This window comes from Sturnus vulgaris, chromosome 13 (assembly GCF_052056855.1).
Source record: "Sturnus vulgaris isolate bStuVul1 chromosome 13, bStuVul1.hap1, whole genome shotgun sequence".
In the NCBI taxonomy this organism is placed as follows: Eukaryota; Metazoa; Chordata; class Aves; order Passeriformes; family Sturnidae; genus Sturnus; species Sturnus vulgaris.
This window is the reverse complement of record NC_142255.1, coordinates 5,387,510-5,407,983: the sequence shown is the minus strand read 5'-3', so window position 1 is coordinate 5,407,983 and position 20,474 is coordinate 5,387,510. Positions and strand designations below refer to the sequence as shown.

Genomic DNA, 20,474 nt, shown 5'->3' with positions numbered 1-20,474 from the left:
GAAGAAACAGCTCAGCTCATCAATCAAAAGCACATTCTCAGACACCCACAGCAAAACCACCCCCACACACTGTAGGCAAAATGTATGTGTGTACCAAGAAAAGGAAAATAATGATTTCTGACAGATGAGCAAGCTTTTTAGTAAAATGAGTCTGTTACCATTTAATTATTGAATTTGTATAGCATCTTTAACTACACAGTTGCACAGATTGCTGTAGTACACTAGATTGAAAAATTCAGTAAATTCTGTCTGAAACTCCCAGCCTAAGGTGTTGCATTACAAAATGATTCTTGTTTGAATAATAAAATTAATTTTAAAATTAGCTGGATGACATACCAAACCAGAATTTATTTTCAAAACCTTCTGGAAAGTTTTGAATTCCACAGAAAAGGGGATAGTAAAGGACTCAGTCATAAATTTATAGTTGTTTATTTAAAATATTTGTTTCCCACTGTTACAAACATATTTTACAACTATTTTTGTACAGCATCCTTTCAGAAAGCTACAGTATTAGGGCTTGCATTCTGCAGCTGCTTTGACTTTCAGTTTTTTTCCTTGAATATCTGTTGAATTCAATTCTCACTTAGCCTTAACTATCACATTTCATTCTCCAATACATGGAATCTCCTATACCAAAGCTGATTGCCTTTCAGAAAGGCATCTCATCAAATTCAACAGCTCTTTCTAAAGGAAAAACACACCAACACAATTAGAAAGCCTATTGTTTTCAGTATTTGAAAATTCCTTTGGATTGTATAATCTGGCCTATTGGAAAAAAATAAACTATTCAAACTGAGTCTTAATGTAGCCACCCAAAATATGGAATATCTATGAAACATACACCATTAATTTTGTCCTAAACAATTTTCTATATAGTCTATTTATTCTGTTACGTAGAACACAACCCAAACTGGATATCACATCTGCCATCTAATAGCTGTAGACCATTAACAGCATTTCTGATTAGACAGAAATACATATTCCTCAGATAAAGCTGTATCAAATCATCCACATCAAGCTGCTTTGGCCTTTCTAACATGTAGAAAAGTGAAATATTGCTGCTAAAAACCATTCATCAGAACTACGATAAAAAGGTCGTGTGAAAGGCAGCATGCTGGAACTTTTAACAACCCTACTGCTTCTCATAATTTGGAAGAAATGAAAATTATACCAGTGATTTCAGGGAAAAAGCAAGCTTTTACCCCTGATGAACTGTGAGCATGTTTTTTACTATCTAACTTCTGTTAATCTGGGAAATGTGTAGTGACTGTGTTCATCAGCACATGCCTCAAGGGATTCTCTGGCTGTGCTTCCTTACCCTTTCACCCTCCTGACACAAGACTGCTGCTTTCTTCTGGGGCCTTGCCCACAACAGGGCTCATGAAAGTCACATTTTTATCTCTGTATCTTGTGCCTTAATGACTATACAGAATTGTTGTACGGCTGTTGATATGTATAACTTAAAAAAAAAAAAAAAAGACTGCATTAGTAACAAATCTCAGAACTGGCACCACTGAGGTTGTTTATGGCTTCACAGAGGTGGGAGATGAGAGATTTTGCTGACATTTGCACTTGGATAGCATTGAAGCATGAAAGAAAAATGGTTCATGAAATGTATATTAGTTTCTCCAAAGCACTGGAAAATAACACTAGTCTCTTCCCAAATTACACATAAAAATAAAGAACCCTTCATGATGGCAGCTTTCTGCAGAGTTCACATAAATGGCTTCTAGCTGTCACTGTCTGGCCCAAAGCTTAATTCCACTGAGCTGCTAAGAATAAAAGAGAGTGATTAAAGGAATACAGAGTCACTTCCAATACTGGTTCTGTGGTATAGTATAATAGATTAGCATCCCTAACAGATTCTGGAACTGCAGTGTGTGTCTGCCATACAGCCCAAGCCAGAAATCTGGCTGATAGACTTGAGTTCTGTGTTTGTAGAGTTGGAGATGGTTTCAGTAGAGCTGCACTGATCTGATTTTAACACCTCCCAGCACTGAACCTGCTGGGTCTGACTTCCAGTGCTGAGCTGCAGTAACAGATTGAATATGCAGTTGTGCTGAGTATATCAAAGACTATTTTCCCTTCCAAAACACAAGCATCTCTGTCAGTCTCTCTTCTATATAGATGTAGTAACTTCTTTTTATTTGAAGATGCTTTCTTGATTATGAAATCCTAAAGATCCACTATATATTGTAACTTTTACTTTACAATCCAGGCAATGATGGGAATACATTAGTTAACTCTAATAAACCATAATAAGCTACCTTTTTTTGGAGAATCTATTAATTCATTTTATGACAGAACAAGTAGCACAGCTGTTTGTAGAGCTCCACGGTAAGCTTCACCTAAAGCAGACAGTTCTAAATTTCTAATTGTAAGTGAAAAAACTTGTTACATTCCATATCTGCTTCACATTTTGCTTTTAATAAAAGGAACTGCAACATACATACCTTCTGAAGCAAAATGAGTGAAAAAAATGAATAAAATAATTTGAGAAGGTCTCAAGAAAGAAAGAAGTTCTATGAATTTTAGTATTAGGGAATGGTTCAGAGAGATGACACTAATATAAGTAGGGACAGGATGAAACTCTTGGGTTCCAGTCCAAATCTCTTAAATCCAGTGCTCTAAACCAGAGTCCAAACTCTAAATTTAGGTGTCTAAAATTAAAATGGCCTAAGGGGGTCAACAGTCTGTATCTTCCAGTTTATTTAAGAAGCTGTATAATTACTCAATTGTGTGAAGGAAAAAACCCGACTCAAATCACAAAGCTCATGCCCTAAGTTCAAGGGCCCAGGTTTAACATATTTGCTGTATTCTATGCACTGATTTTCCCTAAAGTTAAAGCTTTTGCCTGAGACACAAGGGCTTCTTGGCTTATAGTATTCTGAATATCAAACACCCTCTTCACTTGCATTGGGCAGTAATACAGTTGATTAACACATGTATTAATCAGCTGTTCCCTTCAGTTTTTACAAATTTGGCAATTGTCTTCTATACACTCCTTTACTTCCCCACCCCCATTAAGTGATCTATCAAGGGAAGAAGAAAGTACAATTCAGAATCTGAGTGCTAATCTTCCAAATATTTAGTAAACTGGAGTTGAGAATGATTGGAAGTGGTAAAAATGTGCTGCCAGAAGATGCAATGACAGGTTAATAGGAGTTGAGAAGCATTTTATTTTAAAGGGTCATTAAAAAAAAAACCAAAAAACAAAACTATCCTTTCTTCTGCATCTTTGAGAAGTTTTTAAGAGAACCACAAAATACATACACTTCTGAGTGGGCTATTACATCTTCTGGCTACAGCACCTGACTGTAACTCAGACTGGGGAGAGATGTGCTGTTAATATTCCATGTCTGCACCTCAGCACCTGATGCAGCCATCAAGATGGTGATTATCATAACATCATTTTGCACATGCTCTTCATGGGGCAGGAAATGTTTTAGTAACAAGAGATCTTAGTTGATGAGTCAATAACCACACAGCCACTCAGCAGGAACACAACTGCCCTTTCAGTGCCAGGTTTGCAGCAACAAACCTCACACAGTTTGTACATAACATTCACTGTGCTGTAGGAACAGAGATTGTGACAGTTCAATCTTGTCTTGCACCTGGGAGGTTATTTTCATCCCAGGTCATATATGAACGAAATAATGAGGTGGTGTCTCTGTCAATTACATTGCAAATCCTCACTGTAAATTATCTTTATATTAAGCCACATATGTGAGAGAAGGAAAAAAAAAAACCAAATCAAAAATGTCCCCAGGACAAGAATAGAACAAACTCAAATTCAAAGAAAACACATACTGAAAAGCATAAAAAAAATCCTGCATCATTCACTCTGTAAAAATCTCATTACCCCCCAAATCATCTCCCTTGGGAAGCCAGCATGGCCAGAGCTCCACTGCACACGACATCCCCTGCATTCCCTGCTGCAAGCCTAGGACAGACAGGTGAAAGAAAAAGGAAAAGACCATGGGACCAGCAGGAACAGAAACTATCCTGTTCTAGATGTACATGCACACATAATACATGTATGTACACACACATGTACAAATATTTATTCCACCCTAACAGTGTGGAATAAATACACAGGGGATTATGTGTGGCAAACATCTTTCTCCACCACAAATACAGGGAAGGCTTCCCATCTAGAATGTGTATTATCTTTGCATAAAGGTTGATATTTTACATCTCTAAGTGTTCCTCAGCCCTTTTCTCTAATTGATTAAATGAAAAATAAACTTAAAAAATATTAAGACATCTCTTTCAGTTCTGCCACAGAAGTAGAGAAAACTGCCCAAGAAGTACATTGTAATTTCCTTCCAAGTTAAACAGCAGAAGTGCTTTAGATTAGAACAGTGGCAAGCACACATTTTGCTACTATTCCTTGGCTTCAGTCAGCAGCACAGCTCTTGGAGCTGGCTGAAACCTTGCCATTAAATTTGATACTCAGCAGCAGGAAGGATGCTAAACCAACAAAAAACAATCAGGCTCCATATTGTTTTCTCTTGGGAACACTGGACGTGCTAATAACCCTCTCATTAAAACAGATCAGCAGAACCAAAAGCTACAGGAACACTACAAGGAAAGAACACGAGATGAGTATCTGCTCCTTGAAAGGCCTATGGCACGAGAAAATAACAAGTTTCCTCATCTCTGAAGTTGTTCTTCATATTCCAAATGCTTTCTCCCCAATATATCCTGAAGCATTAATAAAAAACAGCCAGAGAAAGTGCTCTGCTGCTTCTAACAATACAATTTAAGGAAGCCCATTAACACTTCTTTCAAATTTATAAGCACCTTAGTAATTGAAAAAAATTTTGGACAGCCAACAGTTAGATGTACAAGTGATGCCTTTTGACCTTGACTGCCCCCAAATACTTTCTGTTTCTGGGGTCAACTGCCTCCAGGCATGAGAGAGCATCCACTGGGCTCCTGACTCTGAAAAGTGAGGGGAAATGTGACCCTCTCCCAATCCCCCCTCACATTAACCATGTAGGAAGCACCAGAGAAAAAGGCCATCAACACAAAGCCAGATGAAAAGATAGAAAGGAATAATCAAAATTTGCAATACGAACAAAGTCACCTTAATTTTTAAAAATTTTACCTGTACGTTTCTACACTCACAGTCAATAGAAGAGTCTTTTGCATCATTAAAGGACTACAGCACCACCTGAAATTTATCATATCAAGTTGTCAAGTACTGCAGCATGTGAAAGTTCTCACATTATATAAAGTCTTCACATAGAGTAAACCTTGAAATTGTCGTGTGAGATGCAAAATGACAGTCATATGCTGTCCCTCCTGTTCTAGCACCAATCCACATTTGGATTCCTTTTGAACCAAATTAACTTAGAAACTCCGTGTGTAGAAGTATGCTGCAAAGACATTAGTGAAGATGACACTGTGACAGTGTGAATGAAGGCTTTCCTAATGGCAGCAAACAGCTTTTGGCATGAGTGCATCAGGGAAGAGAGCAGCTCAATAGCAAAGGCTGAGGCAGCAGAGCAGGGGATGTGTGTGGGTCTGGGCTGAGTGACAATGGATTCTGAACTCTCAGAACTTGCTCCCTGAAGTCTGTTCAGGCAGCTTGTAAACTTCGGTGACACCTGGACTAAACAGAAGGGTGGTGTAACACTGACTGCTGCTGGGTCAGAGACAGTGACAGGACACTCTGTGGTTCATGTGACAAGGGACAAAAGCACTTCAGTCCTGTGAACTCTCCTTAGGTAGAGAGCTTGAATTTTCTGGGCACTCCCATGTGATTGGTTATGGTCCCACTCACTCATTTCCTTGCCAGTGACACATCTGCACTAGGGTCCAATCGATTGGCTGGGATTCTCTGTGTTTGTTCAAATCCATCCTGTCACTGCTTACCCAGGCACCTGCCTGCTTCCAGGCTGGCTGGGTTTCAGGTTGCACTTTCAGACCAGCTGCCCTACTCAGTGTGACAGGGTCACAGCCTGAGTCTGCCTCCAGCACAGACACACACACACACACACACACACACACACACACACACACATTGTGCTTCTGCACACTGACTGTTTCAACCGGGGAAAAACAGGAGTGGGAGTGCTGGAAATAAGGGTTCCCTGAAAGGAGGAGCAGCCTCAGAATGAAGAAGAGGCCAAGGAAAGAAGGCAGCAAAGATCATGACAAGATGATGATCTTTGCTCTAGAGAGCAGAGATCCACGGAGATCAATGCAGGGCATGCCCAGGAACCCCGGCCAGTGTTTTCCAAGACTGGTAACTTCAAGGAGAGGCACAGCACAAATCAATGTAACTTTCTAACCAACCCAGCAGTGACCCACTGAACAAAGTGCTGGCAGCAGAGCAGCTGAGTGCTATCCCAGATGGATATCACAATGTTATAAAAGCCTAACTCGTGTTGGCTCTACAATAAACCCACTTCATGCTGGTGTTAGCTCTGCCTCACCTTTGACAGCAGCAATACTCACTTTCCTCTTCATTCTCCTCGGCAAGCTGTGGCCTACCTTAATAATAATACTACCTGTTTTGTAGATGTTTAAGCACATTTGATTTTTCATTTGCAAAATAAAAACATAAAGAGTAAAAAAAGGCAAAAAATATATACATCTAACTCCTCCAAACCAAAGAAAAAATAATTTTATACTGATAGTTGCTGCTACCTCATGGAAAACACAAGCCTAACAGATTAAAAAATAAACACTAATCTAAAACTGAAGTTCACAATTAATAATAAAAAGGTTAGGAATCCATTTAAGGATATCAAAGAATTAATTTTTATTTCAAGATTTCTATTTCATGTATCATGGAAAGAAGCAGGCAGGAGTATAAAAGCCTGAATAAAGAAAGAGCATCTTATTCTCCTGGGAGTTCATTTTATGCTGTAACTGGTGTAAAGCCTCTTTAAAAAGGTTATAAATACCATATTAATTTCATTAGGAAAGCTCCCATGGCATATTAATTTCATTTCTGGCACTGTTATTGCATCTTTTTAGATGCATAAAATCTTAGAGGTAATTTCATTAACAGTAAAGATCTGAGAAAGGCAACTAAAATATTTTAAACAGATTGGTGACAATTCAGCTAGAAAGCAGGCAAGCTTACTCTAATTCTCTCCCAATTAACACCACCCTGAGACACAAGAGCTAGCAGGCTGTGCCACTGAAGTTATGTTATCCCCAAGGTCTCTGTATGTGCAAAGACTGCATGAACAGCTCTCAAAAGATTAATGACCTGCTCCTTTATTTAAGGCAGATACTCATCTTCAGTGATCACATATGAGCTCTGCAGCTAAGCATGAAATTTAACAGCTGTCTTAGCTTATTCTGCAAATAAAGACTTTTTTTCCCCAAACACTTGCTACTGGCACTGGACTATTCTGGACATGTAAAATACTCTGAGTGCCAACATGTGCAGTGGCAGTAGCAGCTTCTCCACCCTGCCCTGCATTCTGACCTTGCATACAAGCCAAGGTCTCAGCAAAGCCAACAGGAGATTTTCATCATAAGATAAATTTATGAAATGCAAGTAAATAGAAAGCAAGTCCTAGCAGAAAACATTTCACATTCTGTGATCACTTTTACAAATACAGGATGTTTATTTTGTATAAGTCACCACAATTCTAAAATCTGCATACACTTACTGCTTAATTGAAACACCAACTTAGCTAGCATACAAAAGGAAATCCTTTTCTTTTAGTTGTTTTAACCCAGACTCTTCATCCAACTTCACTCTTTGTCATAAGAAAAGGCAATACAAAAGGGTTTCTTTGGACAACTAAGGTACAACCCGTGTGTCCCAGGCTGCTGCTGATATTCATCCAATGACTTAAGAGTCTACAAATCAGGAGTGGGAGTCTTTTCTGAAAAGGATGCTAGAGTTCAACAAGACCTACAGAGTTTTGAGAAGAAATTCCATTGCTGAGTTCTACACCTAGAGTGATTTCAGGAGCTCAGACCATAAAACCTCATACATGTCCCACCAGCCTCAGAAAACTCAGAAAAAGGAGTCACATCTTAGACATCCCTCCATCAAAATACTAAATCCCCACAACAGATGCAAAGTCTCTGAAGAATTTACCCTTTGGTACATAGAAACTACATTCTGAAATAAAAAGAGACAACTTTTAAGCCCTAGTCCCCTTAACACTACAGCAAATTTTAATAGTAGTAGTACATCTGCCCATTCTTTGGGCATTTCATTTCATGGGGTTTTTAAGAGATACTGAAAATTAATATTTTAGAAACTTTGTTACATGACTAATCATTCTTCACAAAGCAGTGTAAGCCCTACGATTGACAAGCATGGGATTTATAGGACAACATGGATTTAGAGCAGTTCTAGGAGATCCCAGAAAGGGAAAGGTTGGAAGGGAATGCTGGAGCATCTGCCACAGCTTCCCAAAAACTACACACCCACAGGTTCAGTACTAAACAGGCATATCTAAGAGCTGGGAAAACATTTCTTGTTGCACAGTGCTGAAGAACAGACAACACACAAATGTTTGGGACTTAGGTGTAACTCCGCTTTTTCAGACACAGAACCAGTGTTTTGAATTGAATTTACAGCTTGGTTATTAATGAAGTTACAACTTTAACTGGAAGTTTAATCACCAGGGCAATAATAAACTTTAAAAAAGTACTTTATATAACCTAGAAAGCTTAAATCCCATTAAAAGAAGTCATGTTGTCTCTTAAAGACCTGTAGTCAGCTTTTCAACTGAGGCAAGGAGCATTGCAAACTTTTAAAACAATTTTCTCTGTATGGTTACTGATATAGAATAATTCATTTTAATCTGTCTCTGAAAAAAAAGCCCCAGATTTATCTCAACTATTCCCACACAAAACTTAAATGTGCTATTGCAAAACACTAACAAAAGAGCTATCAAACCACTGGATCTCAGAGCTATAGTCTGCTTTTTGCTACATTTGGTCAACTTGATTGAATCCTGAGCCATTTACATACAGAGGAACATTCCAGAAGAATACACTTTGTGAAGGGCTAGTAATGTATTTAAAGGAAATGTGCTTATTCTTAACCAAAATATGTTTACTGTAAATACTGTGAGATCCTGCTGCTAACTTTTTCTGTAAATACAACAAGCCCTCTTGTCTTATTTAACATGCATTATATGCAGTGACCCAATTCTACAGTGCAAGGCTTGAAGAAGAGCTGTTAGATCTACAAATATGTAACACTACTACATTCCAGCCCAGCAAGCAGTGGGGATGTGAAAAAGCAACACAGAAGGACTGCTGCAAATTATTAGCAATTCTCTCCATCCAGATATTTTATTAAACAGGCCATAAGCTTTTTCTTATTTGGCTGCTTAGGAATTTCTAAAAATTAAAATAAAAAAACCCAATCAACCAACTAACCAAAAAAAAAAAAAAAACCCACATAACTTCCCTGGCAAATTACTGGAGGATTAGCTAGTTCCCTACTTCAAAATAATTTTACAATGCTTAAGTATTTCTACAGGTTTACAGGAAATATTTTTGCAATTTGACAACAACTCATGCTTCTAGAACACATCCATAAACCTTCAACTGCCTTTTCTTTCAAAAGTAGTGAAAGCCCCTTATAACTGTGATATAAACATATAGTTTTATATCTACAGCTACTGCATTTCGTTTGCTTTGTAACTTAACCTAGAAGACCAAACAAGGGTCACATTTTGCATGAACAGCTGTGCAGACAGGGAAGTTCCACTTTGGCATTTCCACCTTCACAAGACTTGGTGAACCCTTGTCTGCAGTGCTCATTATCTCAAATAACAAAACTGCAATTAACACCAGGTTAAATTTATCATGGTATAGCAATAAAAACAAATAAGATAACTACAAGATACTATAATTAGAGTTTGACTTACTAGACATTTTTGCACCTAGATCTCAGGATTTTACTCTACAGCATTGAATCACTTTTAAAATTAGCTGCTCTTAAGACCACAAAATACACAACAGTGATGAAGTTACAGGTTTCATGAAAATCTATTCTTTTTTTCTTCCTCTCCCTAAAGATAATGTATTTTCCATAACCCTATCCAAGGAAGATATGGCTTGGAGATAAAATATCACCAGAAATCACACCTATGTGGCAAACTATTTTATCCATTTACATTTCACCCCACTTTAAAAGTGAATATACTGACATGGCATCGTTTCAAACAGCTCAGAATAGACTTTTTCATAGATATTAGTCATGAGACATGTTTTAAAATATCTGGGCCTTAATCTGCAGCTCTCTGACAGTAAGAGAGTCATATGTGTTTGAACAGAGTAATGGTAATAGCAGCAAACTAAACCCACTTGTTGTCCATCCACTCTTTGAGTATTTCAGGTCAAAATGTATTTTACTGCCACAATGATTCCCTCTGAGGTAATCTTCTGCCAGAGATACCCAGAACTCCACAAAGGCTTTTTTCTGGCCTTATTCTGCTAGGAGAGAAGGCTCATTTCAGTGGCCTGGAGGAGGTAGATTGATTTTGCATTTTTAAAGCCCCAGAAGTCTTTTTCTCCAGTTCCTAAAGACCATGGCAGATTGATTCTCAAGGAATTTGTTACAGAATTGTTTTCTCCTCCATTGATAAGTCTCAGACCCAGAAGAAAAATGGTGCACAGAAAATAGACATAGCCATGTTACTATATCTTTGTAAGAAAATAACTGGGGTAAAGCTAGTCATAGGACTATTACTACTCAAAATATACAGTAAAATTATGTGTTCCCTCAGTCATTATCTCACAATAATAAAGTAACTTTTTATGGAAGTAAACTTTATTAGCAAGATATTTCTCATGCTTCTTTCTGTAAAGATACATTTAACGACAACCAAAAGGTTTCAGAGATATGTTCTCTCAGGAGTACATACCTCTCTATTTATACTGGATAGGAAAATATTTTATCTTAAATATGAGAGGCATGTGGAATGAAACCTAACAACTTTTGAACAGCTCTTGAAGGGCCCATTTCTCATGTAAAGCGTATTATAGGAGACAAAACCAGAGGAAGAAAAATGATAACATCTCTGTTTCTCAAATTCTGTATCAAAGAAAATCAAGAGATTATCAGGTAGATGCAAACATGTCATCAACTCCAGACACTTAGAACTGAGCTGCTCAGGCTGAGTGAGTATTCATCTCTGGTGGCAGCAAAAGACACTGATTTGTATTTCCGTGCTAATTGAGGTCTACCCTGTGTGCTCAGAATCAAGCACCTGATCTGCATTAGCTCTGAGGGGGAGCAGCAGCAATACCTCAGCAGATGCATCAGGTTTTCCAGGGTGAGTACACAATGCTTAGCTGCAGATAGGAGAATATCATCTTTTTTTAGTCAGAGTGCTACCAAGCCTCATGAGCAACACATCACAGCAGTGAGGGCGTGACAGTGAGTGCCACAGCCTTGCTTCAAAGATTCCCTCATGTGTAACAAGTAATTAATAGTGTGTAGCATCTGTTTTTAACCACAAAACCATTTCAAATAGACTTGGACCCTACTACAAAATTCTTACTAATTCTCCCAGTCACAAGTACCAAGATTCAATTTCCAGCTACTAGCCACAGTTTGACACATCCTCCTCTGCCAATCAAAGGGATTTTCCCTTTGAAAGGTAAAAGCACTCAGAACAGTATTTGGGATGGACAGGAAACAGGTATCTCCTCTTACAAAGGTGATGCAGCCCAGGGAGAGACAACACAGTGATTTATTGTTACAAACAACACAGCTCTAGATTTACCATGCTGCTCTTTCTTCTGCATGGGCTTTTATCTGTCAATGTCAGAAGAAATTTTGAACAATCCAGAATTATAAAAATGTAAACTGTGTTGCCCAGGAGACAATACAGATCTCTATACAGGGTTTCTTCAAGAGAACCTTCATATAACATTTTTTCACAGCCAAGAAAAGGCATCCTTTTAATAATCCTGATTCAATTCTGCTTTAAGCATTTACAGCCTGACTATACACTAATGAATATCTTTGTATTTGCTGCCCAAAACTGTTATACAGTCCTTATCTACTAAGCACGCTCAGGTTGGAATGCCAGAGCAGAGATTCAAGTGTGACTATACACAGTGAGAGAAATATGAGAGCAAGAGCAAACCAGCAAAGCACTTCTGGGTGCCTCTCAGAGAAAGAGGATTACTCCTATGAGTGCAAGCAACTTTTCCTACTTTATTGGAAACTCTGTCTTGAAGAACTGAGCAATGAACTGAACCTCAACACATCTAACAAAACTTCAATTATAAACATAGATGTGAGTTCTGTATATCTGAGGTTCATATGCATTCATATAAAGAAACCTGAAAGGATAAACTGTCTATTGCTAAGAAATACTTGGCTTCTACAGTTCTCATCAGCCACTAAGACACTCCAAACTACAAGGCTCAAAAATTCATTCTTTCACATGGGTCTACTTTCAATACGGAAGAGACGCTGCAAAAAGTCCAGTAGTAGAATACCTGATTTTTTTATCCTGAGATATCAAAACTATACATGATAAGAAGCTGTGAGAGCAGCTCATTAGGGCCTCAAATATCTGTGGAAAACTGTCACTAAAACCTGGAACTGCCACCCTAAACGACTTAACATTGGCATGCCTTCCCATAATTTTATTTTGAACCTTGCTCTTTATGATTGCTGAAAAACCAAACATGAAACATCAACATTGTGAAATTAACCTGAAAATTCAGAATTTAAATGAAAAATCACAACAGCTGAAATGATTGATATCAATCTCCAATTTTAATGCCTTTTTTGTAAATGCGTGTTACTCAGGGTAACAAAAAAGGATATTATTTTTCAATGGCAATTTCTTAACAGCAAACAGCCTCAATTTAGCAAAGTGCAAACTGTGTATCAACCTGATTTTATTTAACCTTATCCTTGTGGCTTTCTCCATTAGATGTTACTCTCTTAATTTGTTGTGATGGGAAGCTTGTCTCCAGCTCTTAACTCAGCTGTAATTGGCAGAACAGATGAACACACCTTACTATCTGAATCCTTCCTACATGTGAACTTTATCTACAGGTTGTATTTTCTGTCATTCTTTCTACTGATATTACATAAATCTGCCTTTCCTTTAAACCACTTGTACTCTTCAAAGACGACAAAGATGTAAAGAGTTACTTAGAAGGACATGGAGGTGATTTCATTGCACCACACTAATTATAGCTTGCTAAATCAATGCTTTATTTACACTAAAACAATCCAGTCTTATAAAGTTAAACGGGGTCATAGTTGGAGATGGAGACACAACTCTCTTCACGTGACAAAATCTTGCTTTAGTGTGTTCTGAACTGTTCATAGAGAGGGTTTGAATTCCCCAGCTCATCACAGTTATGGGCTGGGAGCTGGGACTGCCCATTCCCTGGCCAGTGACACATCTGCACCTAGGGGTCAATGAACTGGCTGGGATCCCTTGAATGTGTTCAGACCTATCCTACCAGCACTCACCTGGGCACCTGTTGACTTCTAGGCTGGCTGAGTTCGGTCCTGCAGCTTTAGGCTAGCTGCAACATGACATTAACTCATTACCATAATGTTATCTAATACACCTGTATGTCCTCTTCATGGGAATTGACAATGGAACAGCTCTAGGACTTAAAATAGAAGCTACTGGGATATTAAATATTCTCAGGTAAGAGATGGGAAGATGTTAAGGGATGGCAGGTCTGAAACTGTTCCTGACACATCTATCTGCAATGCTTTGGTCTGGGTTCTGTTCTCAGGTATGTTATCCTGACTAGAAAAAGTGAGTTATCATCTCTGTATCCAAGTGTACAGCTTGATAGTCTGTGTTTACTTCTACTGTCTGCTGCTCAGTACAGGGTGAATCTAGGTAATAAACTCAAGTTCACCACCATCAAGGAATTGCCCTTTACATTGATCTCAGCACTAAGAGGGAAAACCATTTAACACAGGATAAAAGTTCATTCACACTACCTCAGAAACTTTGCAGGCAATATAAGTGTTTGCACAGAAATTTAATCAGTATATAGCTAGACAGATACATCTGGATTCATCCCTCCATGTCCTTGCTTAGCAATTTCCAACGGGGTGTAAGTACCCTACAGAATCACTAATTAGTAATAGTGAAATGACTCATTCCAACCAGAGACAGAGCAATGTTAGCCAGGCACTGTTCCTTGCACTTTGTTTCTTGTTGCAATAGATCTCAAAAGAGATGAGAAAAGCTAAGCCAGTAAAGATATTAGTGTTATATGATGTTATTTGGCATTCTTGTACTCAAGATTTGCATAGATCGAGACAGAAAAGCCCTGTACAAAGTCAGGCTCCCAAATTAAAGTTCTTCACTCCTGTGCTGTGTCTATGTAGACCCTGGCTATGGGACACAGTCACAGCCCTTCTTTGCTTGAAGAGTGTTTTAGAAGGAAATTATTCTTATTGGACTATTTAGAAAGTAAATATAATGGAAAAAAGTTAAGTGACTTAAGAACAAATAACAATTTAAGAAAGGCCTCCTACCCAGTGCCCTTGTTCCTGGGACTGAAGTCATCTGTGGGATGACTGAATTGTCAGTCACTCTTGCATTTCATGTTTCAGCAGTACCAATACAACAACCTGAGCCTGGTCTGCTGTGTAATACAAAGGAATTCATTCAGTATGTTTTTCAGTCAGAAGTATAACATCAGCAGAGTTTCATTCCTGTTTAGGTGCTGAAATATAAAAGACAGAAAACTAGAGAAGAATTTTTCATTCAGATTTCCTAATAGGCACTGATTATTTTACCAGTTTCTATGGCACTATCACCATGGCAGCTAGCCATTTTAATCAAAGGCATTTGAACACATTTCTGATAACATCACAGTATTACATCTCCTGGTCACACGCAGCAGTAACCACTTTGTACATTTCCATGGGACAGAGGCCACTCATGTCAGCAGACATCAAGATTAGAAATGTGATATTTCCAGCATCTAATTAAAGAACAAGTTCTCAGTGTTCCTTCTTCTAATTCTGAAAACAATAATGGAAATATAATCATTGTGACCAAAATGAGAATCAAAATTCTTCCACAGCTTGCTCAGTTTCTACATGGGTTTTACCTCTTCTTTGATTAACTACTCAATGCAAATGATTACTCAGCAGATCCTAAGAGAATGTGCAAGTGAAAAAAAAAAAAATCATTGCAGAGAACAGAGTATCTGCAAAACAGTGACAGATAAAAATAGTTACTTTACCCTTTGTACAAAACCCCCATACTTTGTTCTGTGTACAGGCTAAATTGAAGCATTGCATGCAAGACTAAAATTATGAGCAGAGAGCAGCAACACTCAGGGTTCTGACCAAAGGTATTTTCAATGTACAACGGGAACCATTCTAATTTTACTAAATATATCATGAAGCATTTGCAAATATGCTCAGTCTGAAAAATGCCCAGCAAGTATTGAAAAATACTTCCAGCAACAGCAATCCTTCATGTCATCCATAAAATACATAAGAAAATACATTTTCAAACTAACTTGGAGCAAATGAATACTTTTGTCCTGAGATTTTTGGGTTTTGTTTTTTTTACTGAAAGTGTATTTCAAAAGGCTGAGATACTCTAAATAAATGAATTTATAAACCCTTATAATAAAAGCTAATAAGCAAGCTGAAAAAATTCTCTATTTCAAGCCTAAAGCTTTTCAAAGGGTCCATTCAAGACATATTAAATAAATACAGATAATGCCAATAATCCACAGTAAAACACTACAGCAAAGCACTATGGCTAAAAATCACTGGTATAACACCAACGTCAAATAGAAGAGCAAGAAACTTAAGTAAACTGAGAATGAGACTTGAAATACATCACAACTAGCTTTATCTTTTTAAACTACTTAAACTCAGAAATCATCACAGCAACAGTGATGTTAGGAGAATTATTCTATCTCCAGTACCTCCATGCTTTCAGATTTACAACTTTTCCTCCCTTGGGTCAGTAGTTAGGGAAGGACAACAAAAATTCTAGAAAATATTCTACAGTGAAAGTGTCCTACTGTTACATTGACATGTATATACTGATTAATCTGCCTTTAAAATAAAACCAATCAATTTCCACCTAGGATTTGAGAACAGCTCTGCCATCTTACTCAACTTCTCTGCTTTGTATGTTTTGCCTTAGGAAAACAATGATAAAGAAATACAGGAAAATGCAATATAATACCCATGCAATAGTTGGACTATACCTCACTGGTAAACCACTTTTGTAGAAGTCTATACAGCTGAATTTTCAGACCATCTAAGCAGCCAGGTTAATCTCCCAGTTTTTTCATTAGCACAACCTGATTCATTTGTTTAGAAGGTCCACATAGCATGTAGCTCCATGCTTTAGTCTAAATATCTATGAATGCTTGCATAGTCATATCAATGATAAATGAATCAGTAGAATACAAAAGCGTCAACAACAAAGCCTTTTCTATTTTCAGTCCTCAATTTAATAACAGTTGCACCTGTATTTTAAGTTTACCACTTGCTTAATTAAAAGTTTATATTTAATTTTTGCTTAATATGAATCCCAAGATATGTTACAAAATTTGAGTCAAAAGGTGCATCAGATTTCATTATGTTTTTGAAATGCAGAAAATATTAAACAGAGGGAGACTTCATTAAAAACTGTATAGACTGTCTGTAAACAAACATTCTGCTAGTTCCCTTAGTCCTTTCCTTCTCTCAGGTCCAACTTTCTCTCCTGTATAACTCAAGATATAATTATGCCTTGCCAGGTTCTTCTCCTCCCATGAAGACTACAGAGGGTCACTGTGTCTAAGGGCAATAACAGGCAAAATAACAGTATGTGACAGCACAATGATATACACATTTTTTAAGTTCTTGAATTTATGCAGTATATAACAAATTAAAAAAAAAAATCTTTCCCCCCAAATAACACAGATATAATACCAATGAACTCATACAAGACTCTAAATGATTTGAAAACACCACAGGGATTATATTTAAAACATACAGATTTAATTTAAATTAGATGTACTACGTATAGTACTGATTAAAACATAGAATCCCTAATTTTAAAATAAGTAACACGAAGGGCAACTATGGCAACAATTAGCATAATGGTTGCAGTGGTAACATCAGTCAGTGTTCATAGGCTGCATGTGCACAGCTCTATGAAATTCCTTACCTGGAGGCCATTCACTGAATGGCTTTTTTGCTGAGTCTGCCAGCATGACAGTAAGAGAGATGTGCCAGGACACTGAAAGATGCAGAGTTAGGCTTACTAGGGAAGGACTAAATACCCTTCTACCTGCTCATTACACACTTCCTTGGAGTCTGTAACATTCAGCCACCATCACCACTACAGGAATTTATATTGATTAAACCAAGACTAAAATCCTCTAGAATCCATTGGTAAAAAAAACCCCAAACCAACAAATCAACCTTTTCCAAAAACAGATACATTATGATTAAGCAAACAATCGGCTACTTTTGCACTATACATCCACAAAAACAAGACCTGATTCCTACCCAGCCTCATCCCCCTAACAGTTATATTATACCTGAATTAAGCTGTCCTGAAGGTAACCGAGTTTCTTGTAAAAACTACAGACATGACCATGTCGTACGACAGAAGAAGCAGATTCTCCAAGGTGCCATTGCTGCCCCATGTCACACCACGACTGCTGCTGTGTGGGCACACACAGCCCACACAGGTTCTGTCCTCCACACCAAGGGTACAGCTCCAGCAAAAGCATGCAGCTGGTAATAGCAAGTGTTCCAGAGGCTGGTAGGCACTGATATTCATCTATATTCCAGATACAAATGGGAAAAGTCTAGCTTGCCCCTGTGCGAGCAGCACAGTAACACCAGGGAAAAATCTGGCCTCCATCCATAGAAAGGAGACCATTTAGTCAATTCACACCAACAGCAGAAAATAGAACCAGATCCAACCTCAACAGCTAACACGTTCATATTTTAATAACAGACTGTCAATAACAAAACACTCTTCCTATCAACAGCAGTTTCAATTCCAGAAGCTTAATACAATTTGCTTTAAATCTGTGTCATAGCAACCTTTATTAAATTCAATGTCATCTGTAAGGACTGAGTTAAAATAAAATGTGGGCCAAATTTATCAGACATTGGTTCCCTTTGATATAGAGATCAGAACACTGACTCTGTGTCATCCTAGATATGGTATGAGTCGCATATGTTGCATCCAGCAACATATTTTAAACCAGGCCTTTCCAAAATACTTCCCCTGATCATCAGCTTTGAGTATTTGTCTGAGATGGTGAAGGTTAAATGGAAAGTGTGAAAGATTTATTTCTGTTTACAGTAAATTTATATCCATATGCTAGAAAATGCAGCACTATTCAGGCCTAGGGAGAGAAGCCTCAAGAGTTTATTAAAATACGACAGTGTTTTAGCTGGTCAATTTAAAGGCACACGCAAGGGACAAGAGAAGAGACCATTCCCTCTGGCTGTGGGAGCTGTGTATGCCCATGCAGCCATGAATAAATATCACTGTGTGTGAGACACTGACCAGCAACGAGGAACTTACTGTGACACAACTACAGCCAAAGTAGCCAGCAATTTATTCCTTTATTTTCAGCACTGGCTCACAGGGCATGCTGCATCTTTATGTCAGATGGGTACCGAACGAGTCTCCAGAAAGCTTAGAACAGACATATTCCTACAACCTGCAGGGTAAGCGTAGGGGTAGTGAGCTTTCTCAATTTAGATTATGTAAGGTCGTGTGCCTCACTGCATTATGTTTTATATACACATTATATCTCACTGCACGACGTTGCACCCTGTCAACTCCTAATGAGCGTTATTCGCACAAATCCAGGCAGATACCCTTTTGTAGCTGTTTGAGAAGGAGAACAAATATCATACGTGCATCTAATAGTTATCAAATGAGGTCAATCCCCCCAAATGTCCTGGCATGGTCCAAGAAACACAGAAGGACGTACCACCTGCCCGAATCGGCCTCTTGCCCAGGCAGCACCGAACCCCCCGGCCAGGAAGAGGCTCCTTGTGCAGGCTGAAGCCGCGAATGCAGGAGCGGAGCAGTCTGCAATGCAGAAGCGCTTCCCGGAGCTCATCAATGAGCCGGGGGAGACGGGGCGGGGGCAGAGCCGACAGCCGTGCCCGCATCCCCGGCGCCGCAGCCCGAGGCTGGGGGCAGCGGCTTTCGGAACGCCCGGCCGTGCCCTCGGGGGCTGCGGCCGAGGGCGCTGCCCCCGGGCTGCCCGCCCGCAGCTCCGCACAGCGGGGACCCGCGCGGCCGGGGCGGCGCGGCCAAGGACACGGCAGCGCCCGGACCCGCCCGGGCCACCTGCGCCCGCGGCACCGGCCCGCCCGCCGCTCGGGAGGGCGAGCGGCAGCTCTTACCTGCTCCCGCCGCTCCTCCCGCAAGCCCCGGCTAACCGAGCTCCATCTTCCTCCGGCCGGGAGGGGGAAGGGGGGAGGGAGTCAACCCAGCGCTGCCGTCCCCCCCCGGCTGCCGCTCTCCGTCCCCGCTGTCCCCCCGCCCGCGCTGCCCGGCGCAGCGCCCGCCGCTCGCCCGCCCCGCACACGGCACCGGGAGCGGAAAGCGAGACCCACCTCCCGCCGCCTCCTTCCCATGAAGTCACCGGCCGCAGGGCCCTGCCTCCCTCCCCCGGCTGCCCGCAGCGGCCCGGGGAGCCGCGCTCCGCCCCGCTCCGCCCCCACGGCAGCGGCGCCGAGCCCCCGGCACAGCCCTGCCGGGGCCGCCGCCCGCCCCGGATCCGCACGGCCCTGGAGCTCCCCGGGCTCCCGGCACAGCACGGCCCGGAGCGGCCCCCGCCGCACGGGACAGGGGAAGCCTTGATTCCTTTGCCTCTCCATCCTCCTTCTGGAAATCACCGCGCCTCGTTTTGCCCGCTGCAAAGTGGGGTGCGCTACAATGAGTTACTGCTTTGGATGTGCCTTCTGTTCCGACGTGAAAGTCTACCTCAGGTTACGGTAACTTCTCAACTCACCTGGTTCCAGCTATTCCAGTGTGCACACAGGTGCGTTCTGTCTCACTCGGTTAAATCTACCTCCTCCACACCAAAGCAGCCTTTCACTGCTACTCTTCCAATAACATTAGAGTTGAAAAGGAAATGGATTAAGAACTATGACTAGAACTTAACTAGAACTAAGCACTCCATTTTTTCCACTTACTATGACAAAACCAGAAACATCCAAGGCTGAGAACAAAGCAAAATATGTAGGATAGAATGGGAAAAAGTCACAGCTGTACCTGTTCCTGTTCAAGAAACAGGTACACCTGTTATCTAGAAACGCCAAGAATTCTCACTTGGAATCAGCCTGCTACAGATGATGTGCAATCAGAGACAGATACAGCAATCCTAAATCAGTAAGAAACACCAGCTGTAAACAATGTAATACATTGTGCACCATCACACCGGAATAAGTAGATTTGGTGACACGTGAAGACAGTTTTGCAGATATACATTTTCATAAACATAAACAAGTGAGGGTTGATAGT

At 39.9% G+C, this 20,474-nt stretch overlaps 1 protein-coding gene across 4 annotated transcripts in view; it reads right to left on the bottom strand.

Annotated features, from left to right (window-relative positions):
• The window catches only part of OTUD7A (OTU deubiquitinase 7A), a 99,912-nt gene extending 80,258 nt beyond the window's left edge, over window positions 1–19,654 (bottom strand). For 2 of the 4 annotated variants that reach the window (XM_088172430.1, XM_088172432.1), the window contains exon 1: window positions 19,565–19,654. The gene's annotated coding sequence lies outside the window, so the exon portion shown is untranslated. Of the gene's footprint in view, window positions 1–19,351; window positions 19,478–19,564 lie in introns of those variants that run through there. The other 2 variants (XM_088172429.1, XM_088172431.1) reach the window with 2 other exon arrangements.
• Between the last annotated feature and the right edge of the window lie 820 nt (window positions 19,655–20,474).